The sequence below is a fragment of the Pseudophryne corroboree genome, chromosome 6, assembly GCF_028390025.1.
Source record: "Pseudophryne corroboree isolate aPseCor3 chromosome 6, aPseCor3.hap2, whole genome shotgun sequence".
In the NCBI taxonomy this organism is placed as follows: Eukaryota; Metazoa; Chordata; class Amphibia; order Anura; family Myobatrachidae; genus Pseudophryne; species Pseudophryne corroboree.
Genome location: NC_086449.1, coordinates 35,695,110 through 35,709,253, shown reverse-complemented (window position 1 = coordinate 35,709,253; position 14,144 = coordinate 35,695,110). Strand labels below are relative to the sequence as shown.

The window sequence follows — 14,144 nt, the reverse complement described above, 5'->3', positions numbered from 1 at the left end:
ATTACACCAGGCAGAGAACAGTATACACACTACGCCAGGCAGAGCACGTCGCACACACTACGCCAGGCAGAGCACGTCGCACACACTACGCCAGGCAGAGCACGTCGCACACACTACGCCAGGCAGAGCACGTTGCACACACTACGCCAGCTAGAGCACGTCGTACACACTACGCCAGCTAGAGCACGTCGTACACACTACGCCAGGCAGAGCACGTCGTACACACTACGCCAGGCAGAGCACGTCGCACACACTACGCAAGGCAGAGCACGTCGTACACACTACGCCAGGCAGAGCACGTCGCACACACTACGCCAGGCAGAGCACGTCGTACACACTACGCCAGGCAGAGCACGTCGTACACACTACGCCAGGCAGAGCACGTCGCACACACTATGCCAGGCAGAGCACGTCGTACACACTACGCCATCCAGAGCACAGTATATACATTATGCAAGGTAGAGTCCCGCAGTACAGGATGAGGGGAGGGCAGAGCACACATTTCCCGATGCCCTTACTGCTGCTTTGCTCAAATGGCGCCTGCTCACTAGAGATGTGCACTTGAAATTTTTCGGGTTTTGTGTTTTGGTTTTGGGTTCGGTTCCACGGCCGTGTTTTGGGTTCGACCGCGTTTTGGCAAAACCTCACCGAATTTTTTTTGTCGGATTCGGGTGTTTTGGATTCGGGTGTTTTTTAAAAAAAACACTAAAAAACAGCTTAAATCATAGAATTTGGGGGTCATTTTGATCCCAAAGTATTATTAAACTCAAAAACCATAATTTCCACTCATTTTCAGTCTATTCTGAATACCTCACACCTCACAATATTATTTTTAGTCCTAAAATTTGCACCGAGGTCGCTGGATGACTAAGCTAAGCGACCCTAGTGGCCGACACAAACACCGGCCCCATCTAGGAGTGGCACTGCAGTGTCACGCAGGATGGCCCTTCTAAAAAACACTCCCCAAACAGCACATGACGCAAAGAAAAAAAGAGGCGCAATGAGGTAGCTGTGTGAGTAAGATAAGCGACCCTAGTGGCCGACACAAACACCGGGCCCATCTAGGAGTGGCACTGCAGTGTCACGCAGGATGGCCCTTCCAAAAAACACTCCCCAAACAGCACATGACGCAAAGTAAAAAAAGAGGCGCAATGAGGTAGCTGTGTGAGTAAGCTAAGCGACCCTAGTGGCCGACACAAACACCTGGCCCATCTAGGAGTGGCACTGCAGTGTCACGCAGGATGGCCCTTCCAAAAAACACTCCCCAAACAGCACATGACGCAAAGAAAAAAAGAGGCGCAATGAGGTAGCTGTGTGAGTAAGATAAGCGACCCTAGTGGCCGACACAAACACCGGGCCCATCTAGGAGTGGCACTGCAGTGTCACGCAGGATGGCCCTTCCAAAAAACACTCCCCAAACAGCACATGACGCAAAGAAAAAAAGAGGCGCAATGAGGTAGCTGTGTGAGTAAGATAAGCGACCCTAGCGGCCGACACAAACACCGGGCCCATCTAGGAGTGGCACTGCAGTGTCACGCAGGATGGCCCTTCCAAAAAACACTCCCCAAACAGCACATGACGCAAAGAAAAAAAGAGGCGCAATGAGGTAGCTGTGTGAGTAAGATAAGCGACCCTAGTGGCCGACACAAACACCTGACCCATCTAGGAGTGGCACTGCAGTGTCACGCAGGATGGCCCTTCCAAAAAACACTCCCCAAACAGCACATGATGCAAAGAAAAAAAGAGGCGCAATGAGGTAGCTGTGTGAGTAAGATAAGCGACCCTAGTGGCCGACACAAACACCGGGCCCATCTAGGAGTGGCACTGCAGTGTCACGCAGGATGGCCCTTCCAAAAAACACTCCCCAAACAGCACATGACGCAAAGAAAAAAAGAGGCGCAATGAGGTAGCTGTGTGAGTAAGATAAGCGACCCTAGCGGCCGACACAAACACCGGGCCCATCTAGGAGTGTCACTGCAGTGTCACGCAGGATGGCCCTTCCAAAAAACACTCCCCAAACAGCACATGACGCAAAGAAAAAAAGAGGCGCAATGAGGTAGCTGTGTGAGTAAGATAAGCGACCCTAGTGGCCGACACAAACACCTGGCCCATCTAGGAGTGGCACTGCAGTGTCACGCAGGATGGCCCTTCCAAAAAACACTCCCCAAACAGCACATGACGCAAAGAAAAAAAGAGGCGCAATGAGGTAGCTGTGTGAGTAAGATAAGCGACCCTAGTGGCCGACACAAACACCGGGCCCATCTAGGAGTGGCACTGCAGTGTCACGCAGGATGGCCCTTCCAAAAAACACTCCCCAAACAGCACATGACGCAAAGAAAAAAAGAGGCGCAATGAGATAGCTGTGTGAGTAAGATAAGCGACCCTAGTGGCCGACACAAACACCGGGCCCATCTAGGAGTGGCACTGCAGTGTCACGCAGGATGGCCCTTCCAAAAAAACACTCCCCAAACAGCACATGACGCAAAGAAAAAAAGAGGCGCAATGAGGTAGCTGTGTGAGTAAGATAAGCGACCCTAGTGGCCGACACAAACACCGGGCCCATCTAGGAGTGGCACTGCAGTGTCACGCAGGATGGCCCTTCCAAAAAACACTCCCCAAACAGCACATGATGCAAAGAAAAAAAGAGGCGCAATGAGGTAGCTGTGTGAGTAAGATAAGCGACCCTAGTGGCCGACACAAACACCGGGCCCATCTAGGAGTGGCACTGCAGTGTCACGCAGGATGGCCCTTCCAAAAAACACTCCCCAAACAGCACATGACGCAAAGAAAAAAAGAGGCGCAATGAGGTAGCTGTGTGAGTAAGATAAGCGACCCTAGTGGCCGACACAAACACCTGGCCCATCTAGGAGTGGCACTGCAGTGTCACGCAGGATGGCCCTTCCAAAAAACACTCCCCAAACAGCACATGACGCAAAGAAAAATTGAAGAAAAAAGAGGTGCAAGATGGAATTGTCCTTGGGCCCTCCCACCCACCCTTATGTTGTATAAACAGGACATGCACACTTTAACCAACCCATCATTTCAGTGACAGGGTCTGCCACACGACTGTGACTGAAATGACGGGTTGGTTTGGACCCCCACCAAAAAAGAAGCAATTAATCTCTACTTGCACAAACTGGCTCTACAGAGGCAAGATGTCCACCTCATCATCATCCTCCGATATATCACCGTGTACATCCCCCTCCTCACAGATTATCAATTCGTCCCCACTGGAATCCACCATCTCAGCTCCCTGTGTACTTTGTGGAGGCAATTGCTGCTGGTCAATGTCTCCACGGAGGAATTGATTATAATTCATTTTAATGAACATCATCTTCTCCACATTTTCTGGAAGTAACCTCGTACGCCGATTGCTGACAAGGTGAGCGGCGGCACTAAACACTCTTTCGGAGTAGACACTTGTGGGAGGGCAACTTAGGTAGAATAAAGCCAGTTTGTGCAAGGGCCTCCAAATTGCCTCTTTTTCCTGCCAGTATAAGTACGGACTGTGTGACGTGCCTACTTGGATGCGGTCACTCATATAATCCTCCACCATTCTTTCAATGGGGAGAGAATCATATGCAGTGACAGTAGACGACATGTCCGTAATCGTTGACAGGTCCTTCAGTCCGGACCAGATGTCAGCATCAGCAGTCGCTCCAGACTGCCCTGCATCACCGCCAGCGGGTGGGCTCGGAATTCTGAGCCTTTTCCTCGCACCCCCAGTTGCGGGAGAATGTGAAGGAGGAGATGTTGACTGGTCGCGTTCCGCTTGACTTGACAATTTTCTCACCAGCAGGTCTTTGAACCCCAGCAGACTTGTGTCTGCCGGAAAGAGAGATCCAAGGTAGGTTTTAAATCTAGGATCGAGCACGGTGGCCAAAATGTAGTGCTCTGATTTCAACAGATTGACCACCCGTGAATCCTTGTTAAGCGAATTAAGGGCTCCATCCACAAGTCCCACATGCCTAGCGGAATCGCTCCGTGTTAGCTCCTCCTTCAATGTCTCCAGCTTCTTCTGCAAAAGCCTGATGAGGGGAATGACCTGACTCAGGCTGGCAGTGTCTGAACCGACTTCACGTGTGGCAAGTTCAAAGGGCAGCAGAACCTTGCACAACGTTGAAATCATTCTCCACTGCGCTTGAGACAGGTGCATTCCACCTCCTATACCGTGCTGAATTGTATAGGCTTGAATGGCCTTTTGCTGCTCCTCCAACCTCTGAAGCATATATAGGGTTGAATTACACCTCGTTACCACTTCTTGCTTCAGATGATGGCAGGGCAGGTTCAGGCGTTTTTGGTGTTGCTCCAGTCTTCTGTACGTGGTGCCTGTATGCCGAAAGTGTCCCGCAATTCTTCTGGCCACCGACAGCATCTCTTGCACGCCCCTGTCGTTTTTTAAAAAATTCTGCATCACCAAATTCAAGGTATGTGCAAAACATGGGACGTGCTGGAATTTGCCCAGATTTAATGCACACACAATATTGCTGGCGTTGTCCGATGCCACAAATCCACAGGAGAGTCCAATTGAGGTAAGCCATTCCGCGATGATCTTCCTCAGTTGCCGTAAGAGGTTTTCAGCTGTGTGCGTATTCTGGAAACCGGTGATACAAAGCGTAGCCTGCCTAGGAAAGAGTTGGCGTTTGCGAGATGCTGCTACTGGTGCCGCCGCTGCTGTTCTTGCGGCTGGAGTCCATACATCTACCCAGTGGGCTGTCACAGTCATATAGTCCTGACCCTGCCCTGCTCCAATTGTCCACATGTCCGTGGTTAAGTGGACATTGGGTACAGCTGCATTTTTTAGGACACTGGTGACTCTTTTTCTGAGGTCTGTGTACATTTTCGGTATCGCCTGCCTAGAGAAATGGAACCTAGATGGTATTTGGTACCGGGGACACAGTACCTCCAACAAGTCTCTAGTTGGCTCTGCAGTAATGATGGATACCGGAACCACGTTTCTCACCACCCAGGATGCCAAGGCCTCAGTTATCCGCTTTGCAGCAGGATGACTGCTGTGATATTTCATCTTCCTCGCAAAGGACTGTTGGACAGTCAATTGCTTGGTGGAAGTAGTAAAAGTGGTCTTACGATTTCCCCTCTGGGATGACCATCGACTCCCAGCAGCAACAACAGCAGCGCCAGCAGCAGTAGGCGTTACACGCAAGGATGCATCGGAGGAATCCCAGGCAGGAGAGGAATCGTCAGAATTGCCAGTGACATGGCCTGCAGGACTATTGGCATTCCTGGGGAAGGAGGAAATTGACACTGAGGGAGTTGGTGGGGTGGTTTGCGTGAGCTTGGATACAAGAGGAAGGGATTTACTGGTCAGTGGACTGCTTCCGCTGTCGCCCAAAGTTTTTGAACTTGTCACTGACTTATTATGAATGCGCTGCAGGTGACGTATAAGGGAGGATGTTCCGAGGTGGTTAACGTCCTTACCCCTACTTATTACAGCTTGACAAAGGCAACACACGGCTTGACAAATGTTGTCCGCATTTCTGTTGAAATACTTCCACACCGAAGAGCTGATTTTTTTGGTATTTTCACCAGGCATGTCAACGGCCATATTCCTCCCACGGACAACAGGTGTCTCCCCGGGTGCCTGACTTAAACAAACCACCTCACCATCAGAATCCTCCTTGTCAATTTCCTCCCCAGCGCCAGCAACACCCATATCCTCCTCATCCTGGTGTACTTCAACACTGACATCTTCAATCTGACTATCAGGAACTGGACTGCGGGTGCTCCTTCCAGCACTTGCAGGGGGCGTGCAAATGGTGGAAGGCGCATGCTCTTCACGTCCAGTGTTGGGAAGGTCAGGCATCGCAACCGACACAATTGGACTCTCCTTGTGGATTTGGGATTTCGAAGAACGCACAGTTCTTTGCGGTGCTTTTGCCAGCTTGAGTCTTTTCATTTTTCTAGCGAGAGGCTGAGTGCTTCCATCCTCATGTGAAGCTGAACCACTAGCCATGAACATAGGCCAGGGCCTCAGCCGTTCCTTGCCACTCCGTGTGGTAAATGGCATATTGGCAAGTTTACGCTTCTCCGACGACAATTTTATTTTAGATTTTGGAGTCCTTTTTTTACTGATATTTGGTGTTTTGGATTTTACATGCTCTGTACTATGACATTGGGCATCGGCCTTGGCAGACGACGTTGCTGGCATTTCATCGTCTCGGCCCTGACTAGTGGCAGCAGCTTCAGCACGAGGTGGAAGTGGATCTTGATCTTTCCCTAATTTTGGAACCTCAACATTTTTGTTCTCCATATTTTAATAGGCACAACTAAAAGGCACCTCAGGTAAACAATGGAGATGGATGGATACTAGTATACTTATGGATGGACGAGCGACTGCCGACACAGAGGTAGCTACAGCCGTGGACTACCGTACTGTGTCTGCTGCTAATATAGACTGGATGATAATGAGATGAAATCAATATATATATATATATAATATCACTAGTACTGCAGCCGGACAGGTATATATATTTATTATGTAATGACTGATGACGGACCTGCTGGACACTGTCAGCTCAGCAGCACCGCAGACTGTTACAGTAAGCTACTATAGTAGTATGTATAAAGAAGAAAGAAAGAAAAAAAACCACGGGTAGGTGGTATACAATTATGGATGGACGAGCGACTGCCGACACACAGGTAGCTACAGCCGTGGACTACCGTACTGTGTCTGCTGCTAATATAGACTGGATGATAATGAGATGAAATCAATATATATATATATAATATCACACTAGTACTGCAGCCGGACAGGTAGATATATTTATTATGTAATGACTGATGACGGACCTGCTGGACACTGTCAGCTCAGCAGCACCGCAGACTGCTACAGTAAGCTACTATAGTAGTATGTATAAAGAAGAAAGAAAAAAAAGAAAAACGGGTAGGTGGTATACAATTATGGATGGACGAGCGACTGCCGACACAGAGGTAGCTACAGCCGTGGACTACCGTACTGTGTCTGCTGCTAATATAGACTGGATGATAATGAGATGAAATCAATATATATATATATATATATAATATCACACTAGTACTGCAGCCGGACAGGTATATATATTTATTATGTAATGACTGATGACGGACCTGCTGGACACTGTCAGCTCAGCAGCACCGCAGACTGCTACAGTAAGCTACTATAGTAGTATGTATAAAGAAGAAAGAAAAAAAAAACCACGGGTAGGTGGTATACAATTATGGATGGACGAGCGACTGCCGACACAGAGGTAGCTACAGCCGTGGACTACCGTACTGTGTCTGCTGCTAATATAGACTGGATGATAATGAGATGAAATCAATATATATATATATATATAATATCACTAGTACTGCAGCCGGACAGGTATATATATTTATTATGTAATGACTGATGACGGACCTGCTGGACACTGTCAGCTCAGCAGCACCGCAGACTGCTACAGTAAGCTACTATAGTAGTATGTATAAAGAAGAAGAAAGAAAAAAAAACGGGTAGGTGGTATACAATATTATATATATATTATATACAATTATATATATATATATATATATATATATATATTAAACTGGTGGTGATTATTAAACTGGTGGCCAGGTCACTGGTCACACTATCAGCAACTTGCAAGTAGTACTCCTAAGCAGACAATCACAATATATATTATACTGGTGGTCAGTGTGGTCACAATGGCAGTGTGGCACTCTGGCAGCAAAAGTGTGCACTGTACGTTATATGTACTCCTGAGTCCTGCTCTCAGACTCTAACTGCTCCCCACTGTCAGTGTCTCCCCCACAAGTCAGATATACATTATACAGTCACACTATCTATCTATCTATCACTTCAGCAAGTAGTAGTACTCCTCCTAATGCTCCCGAAAATTACTACTGTGTCTCTCTCTACTCTAGTCTCACTCTCTTCTCTATAAACGGAGAGGACGCCAGCCACGTCCTCTCCCTATGAATCTCAATGCACGTGTGAAAATGGCGGCGACGCGCGGCTCCTTATATAGAATCCGAGTCTCGCGATAGAATCCGAGCCTCGCGAGAATCCGACAGCGGAATGATGACGTTCGGGCGCGCTCGGGTTAACCGAGCAAGGCGGGAAGATCCGAGTCGCTCGGCCCCGTGTAAAAAAAAATGAAGTTCGGACGGGTTCGGATTCCGATTAACCGAACCCGCTCATCTCTACTGCTCACTCCTCTGCGGCGTCCCATAATAGCTCTGCAGGGTACTAAGGTGACGTCATCATGACAGAGCAGCGTAATTTCGCAAAACGCCGCCCAGCAAACTGAGTACTATGGATGGGACTCGGAGATGGATGTTATCTGTGCAGGGAGTGCCAGTAGAAATGGCCCTGCAGCCATCACTCTGTTCCTGGACACATTTTCATACAGGACCTTGCCCCCCTCTCCAGATTTCTGGGAAACCCTGCTGTCACACATAATTACCAGCTTTTGAGTAGTGTTCCAGCCAGGCATCTGAGCAGAGGAGTCACCTCCGTGACACACAGTGCAGAAGCAGCTCCTCCTGCAAAAGGGGGCGTGGCCGTGTTGTGAGGGGCGTGGCTTTGCAACCCGATCCCGTTTACAGTTACACCAGGTCCCGGAGATGCGGGCTGGTACACCCGCTGACACTTCTCACGCCTCCTTTATGCCTGACGTCACCTGCTAGTGAGGAGCTGCCAGCCAGTGATATAGAGAAGGAGGAGGAGAGCTACGTCAGCAGCAGAGAATATGCATAGGTGTGCGCAGGGGGGGTGCCTGGTGCGCACAGGCACCCCCTAATGTCTGGCACCCTGATCTCCATGCCTGATGCAGCGATCGCTGAGCAGGCTGATTACTGTCCCCTCTGCGCTGCACCCTGTCAGAACTGTATTACTGATCGGACGCCTGGGTTAATCAAGGGAGCCACTGCCACCGGCTTTCAAACTCCCGGCTCCACCTCCATGTACAAAAACAGCGAGATGTGACGTGATTACGTAATGCTGCTCGCACGCCACCTGTCACATGCCCACCTCTCTCCTTCTATATTATGCCACACCAGCCACTGATGAGGAGCAGCATGCAGCCAGCGTTCCTCTTATGAAGACAAATTCAACACTGGCGGCCGGCAGCAGCACTGACACGTCACTCGTTTTTCCAGCAGCAGCAGTACTAGTCTGCGACTGTCAGTGTCAGTGAGTGACTGACTTGTAAGTAAGCTGCTGCAGCTTGCAGGGGAAAGAAAGGGGGAGGAGCAGTGTAATTGCAGTGAGTGCCATCTGGGGTGTTTGTTTGGTGCACACCACAACATCTGACAATGTATCTGCTTTATTAGGATTGGTACAAGGGTGGATATTTTATATTGCGTTGACCGTCAATAGATGGTTCTAGACACGCCCAAAAGGCGGTGCTAGACACACCCCTCCGAAGGTGCACCCCCTAATAAAATGTGCTGCGCACGCCTATGAGAATATGTACCACGGGAGAACATTGGCAGAGGCAGCAGGTAACCAGCCTCCCTGTGCATGCGCAGTCCGGACTCCAATGGGGGCCGGAGAGTGTAGTTGAAATCCGGGAGCTGCAGCTCTATTTGCGGGGCAGCGGGGGACTTCGGCAAAAAACGTGAGCCTCCCGCTAAATGCGGGAGGGTAGGCAAGTCTGCATTGCACTGGTTATGTCCCTGTTTATAGGGGATTAACATGTCAAGATAAGATGGTGAATAGGTGCCTGGTAGGATTTAAATAAATTACATGATTTACAATCTGGACTCATGGGGCTTCCGCTGGTCAGTGGATGCTTATCTCCATCTGGTTATCATTTTCTTCCCACAGAATATCCGACGGCACATTTTAAATGTAGAGATTCTAGGAGTGTGACATCTGACTACTTCCAGTAAAACTGCTTCATTCTATCCTAATACATTTTACACAGTTATCAAAATTCTAAACACCTAATCAAATACTGTATACAAAATAGAGATGAGGTTTCTGGAAGAAACAGTCCTGGTGTCCTTTATTCACCGTTCAAATTTAAAGTTCACAGGGAGGAGCCAAACACTCTAGCAGTGGTTCTGCCTGAATGAATAGCAAAAAATATTCTACTAACTCTTACACTTAAAACTTGCTGTATGTCCGAGTAAACATGTGGCATAATGGGTGGGAGGTATTAACATACATTGCCGCCTACCGCAGCGATGTTGATCGCATATGCACTAACATATGCGATTAACATCGCAATGCGGTGATGGAGGCCACCCACGATACCTGTGAGGTGGTGTGCTGGGGGGTCTTCGTCACCTCCCCGGGCTCTCCTTCTCCTCAGCTGCCGGGAACAAGGCAGCAGACTGTCCCCGATACCTCTAGCTTCCGGGACCAGGGCTGCCTGGCAGAAGTTATGCCAGGGTGAGGGAGGTCGATGACTGCAGCGGGGGGAGGGGGGGGGGGCGGTGGATGCGGCCGGCCGGCAATAAGAAGCCCATAAGCTTCTATAGGGTATCACCATCAAAAGATGGCGATACCCTCAGGGGCGACAACGCGACGGCTGGGGGTTAGTACATACGAAAATTAGTGATGTGCACCGGAAATTTTTCGGGTTTTGTGTTTTGGTTTTGGATTCGGTTCCGTGGCCGTGTTTTGGATTCGAACATGTTTTGGCAAAACTTCCCAGAAATTTTTTTGTCGGATTCGGGTGTGTTTTGGATTCAGGTGTTTTTTTTACAAAAACCCCTCAAAAACAGCTTAAATCATAGAATTTTGGGGTCATTTTGATCCCATAGTATTATTAACCTCAATAACCATAATTTCCACTCATTTCCAGTCTATTCTGAACACCTCACACCTCACAATATTATTTGTAGTCCTAAAATTTGCACCAAGGTCGCAATGAGGTAGCTGTGTGACTAAGCTAAGCGACCCAAGTGTCCGACACAAACACCTGGCCCATCTAGGAGTGGCACTGCAGTGTCAGACAGGATGGCACATCAAAAAAATAGTCCCCAAGCAGCACATGATACAAAGAAAAAAAAGAGGCGCAATGAGGTAGCTGTGTGACTAAGCTAAGCGACACAAGTGGCCGACACAATGACCCAAGTGGCCGACACAAACACCTGGCCCATCTAGGAGTGGCACTGCAGTGTCAGACAGGATGGCACTTCAAAAAATAGTCCCCAAACAGCACATGATGCAAAGAAAAAAAGAGGCGCAATAAGGATGGCAGATTTAAAAAATAGTCCCCAAACAGCACATGATGCAAAGAAAATAAGAGGTGCACCTAGGTCACTGGATGGCTAAGCTAAGCGACACAAGTTGCCGACACAAACACCGGGCCCATCTAGGAGTGGCACTGCAGTGTCAGACAGGATGGCAGATTTAAAAAATAGTCCCCAAACAGCACATGATGCAAAGAAAAAAAGAGGTGCAATGAGGTAGCTGTGTGACTAAGCTAAGCGACCCAAATGGCCGACACAAACACCTGGCCCATCTAGGAGTGGCAATGCACTGTACTACTACTATATATATACTGCGCACAACTTAAATGCACCACAGGTATGGATGGATAGTATACTTGACAACACAGAGGTAGGTAGAGCAGTGGCCTTCTGTACCGTACTGCTATATATTATATACTGGTGGTCAGCAAACTGTGCAAAACTGAAATGCACCACAGGTATGGATGGATAGTATACTTGACGACACAGAGGTAGGTAGAGCAGTGGCCTTCTATACCGTACTGCTATAGATTGTATACTGGTGGTCAGCAAAATTATGCATTGTTCTCCTACTATATACTACAATGCAGCACAGATATGGAGTGTTTTTCAGGTAGAGAACGTATAATACTGGTAGTCACTGGTCACTGGTCAGCAAAACTCTGCACTGTACTCCTTCTATATAATACTGCTGGTCCCCAGTCCCCACAATAAAGCAGTGTGAGCACAGATATATGCAGCACACTGAGCACAGATATGGAGCGTTTTTCAGGCAGAGAACGTATAATACTGGTGGTCACTGGTCAGAAAAACTCTGCACTGTACTCCTTCTATATAATACTGCTGGTCCCCAGTCCCCACAATAAAGCAGTGTGAGCACAGATATATGCAGCACACTGAGCACAGATATGGAGCGTTTTTCAGGCAGAGAACGTTTAATATTGGTGGTCACTGCTCAGCAAAACTCTGCACTGTACTCCTATATAATACTGCTGGTCCCCAGTCCCCACAATAAAGCAGTGAGCACAGATATTTGCAGCCCCCTGAACAAAACTGAGAGGACGCCAGCCACGTCCTCTCACTATCATTTCCAATGCACGAGTGAAAAATGGCGGACGACGCGCGGCTCCTTATATAGAATCCGAATCTCGCGAGAATCCGACAGCGGGATGATGACGTTTGGGCGCGCTCGGCTTAACCGAGCAAGGCGGGAGGATCCGAGTCTCCTCGGAACCGTATAAAATGGGTGAAGTTCGGGAGGTTCGAATTCCGAGGAACCGAACCCGCTCACCACTAACGAAAATGTGATAAAACCCTCAAAAACGGGGGTTTTATCGCATTTTCCCTTTAGTAGATCCCACCCAATATGAGATGACATTTTACAAGCTTTTAAGGAATTATTTATAATGTAACATTGCAAGAATGTATGATGGCTAGCTCTCTAAATACATATAATTGTTCTTTCAGCAGAGGAGTTACATTGGGGTATATGTAATAGAATTTGAGTTTGTTGGAGGTGCGGGATGTTGGCCGAGAATGGCCATATTTTTAAAGCAGCAATCATTTACAAGGTAAAACCAGGTTAGCTTTGCCTTGTAAATGCCGCTTTAAAATTACGGCCATTCTCGGCTGACATCCTGCACTTCTGGCAAACTCAGACCCTATTACATGTACAGATGGAGCCTTGTTCATCTTTACAATCTATGGTGTTTGTCCCGATCATGGAGTTGCAGTGTGCCTAGTCGCAAGGCAGCATGTTTTGTAGCAGGGTGGTGCATGCAGCTTAGAGAGGCGTATGGCGTTACCAGTGAGTGTAATACCAGTGATCATCCACCAGATGTCGCTTTTGAAAATCACCATTGCGCATGTGTGAGGTTACCAGCAAATGACGGCTCACTTACGCCAGTCATCTCTCGATCTCTAGGTGCATGCACAATGCTAACATGCTTTACAAATGAATGTACCTACTGTGGCTTCAGGGTGAGCCGTCATTTGCAGAGCAGCTCTGCTAATGTCGGGCATCTTTTCTTGCTATAAATGCATCTTACAGATGTGTCCTCTTACATCATTGTTGCAGTCATGCTAAACAGCCCTTGAAGTCACACCATGCCATGGTGGGACTTGTTAGCGCTGAACGTTTTTTTTTTGCTTTGTTTCATGCGAAAATGCGTCATAGATGCAAAGTAATATAATAGGACGCACAAGCAACTTCTGCTGATTAAAATGACGTGCAACATGCCCAGTGCACAGTACCTGGGTCCCAATGGACCTACACCCTCTTTATGACATCATGATGTGACATTTGCAGGGGGTGGCGGAGCCAGAATATTGCACATTTTTTACCTGCTATGGGCATAATGATGAATATGGGCATAAATCCTTCCCCTCTGCAATTTCACTTTTTCAAATCTAGTTTTTTAACCTCTTCTTCTCCTTTCTCAGGACCATGAGCAGATGTATGGAGGGCATCAGCACCACAAGACTTTAAGAGCTTTCAGGCATGCAGCCAAGATGGAGATATGTCGCCACTGTATATATGAGGGCATCAGTTCTAGTCTGTAAACCTCAACAATATATATTTGATGTAAGGAGCCAATGATTCTATTAAAGTAATATAGTTTTACAATCTAAAAGTATTGATTTAGAATTAGGTCAGCAGAAGCAATCTACCACATTTACAGCTGGACATTCCTCTGATGAAATCACATGCTAATTGAAGAAACGCGTCAGTATCATGGATTATGGCCTTATTACTCTACAGCTTTATATCATCATTGTGGATTCCTGAGAAAATTCCAAGTGAGGACATTAATCACAGAATGTAATACTAACTCTGCTGTGCTGAATGCCTATGATACCGTCACCAGTTATCTACTGTAGGTCATTTGGAAACATATGGAAATATTTCCCACACTGGATTTAATCACCTCCACCTTCAGTAGTATTATGTGTGGGAATCG

At 47.8% G+C, this 14,144-nt stretch overlaps 1 long non-coding RNA gene across 1 annotated transcript in view; it reads left to right on the top strand.

Annotated features, from left to right (window-relative positions):
- Nucleotides 1-13,767, top strand: part of LOC134934793 (uncharacterized) — a 56,921-nt gene extending 43,154 nt beyond the window's left edge. The window contains exon 3 of the long non-coding RNA XR_010179807.1: nt 13,627-13,767. This is a non-coding gene — a long non-coding RNA (uncharacterized LOC134934793). The remainder of the gene's footprint in view (nt 1-13,626) is intronic.
- Nucleotides 13,768-14,144: the final 377 nt, after the last annotated feature.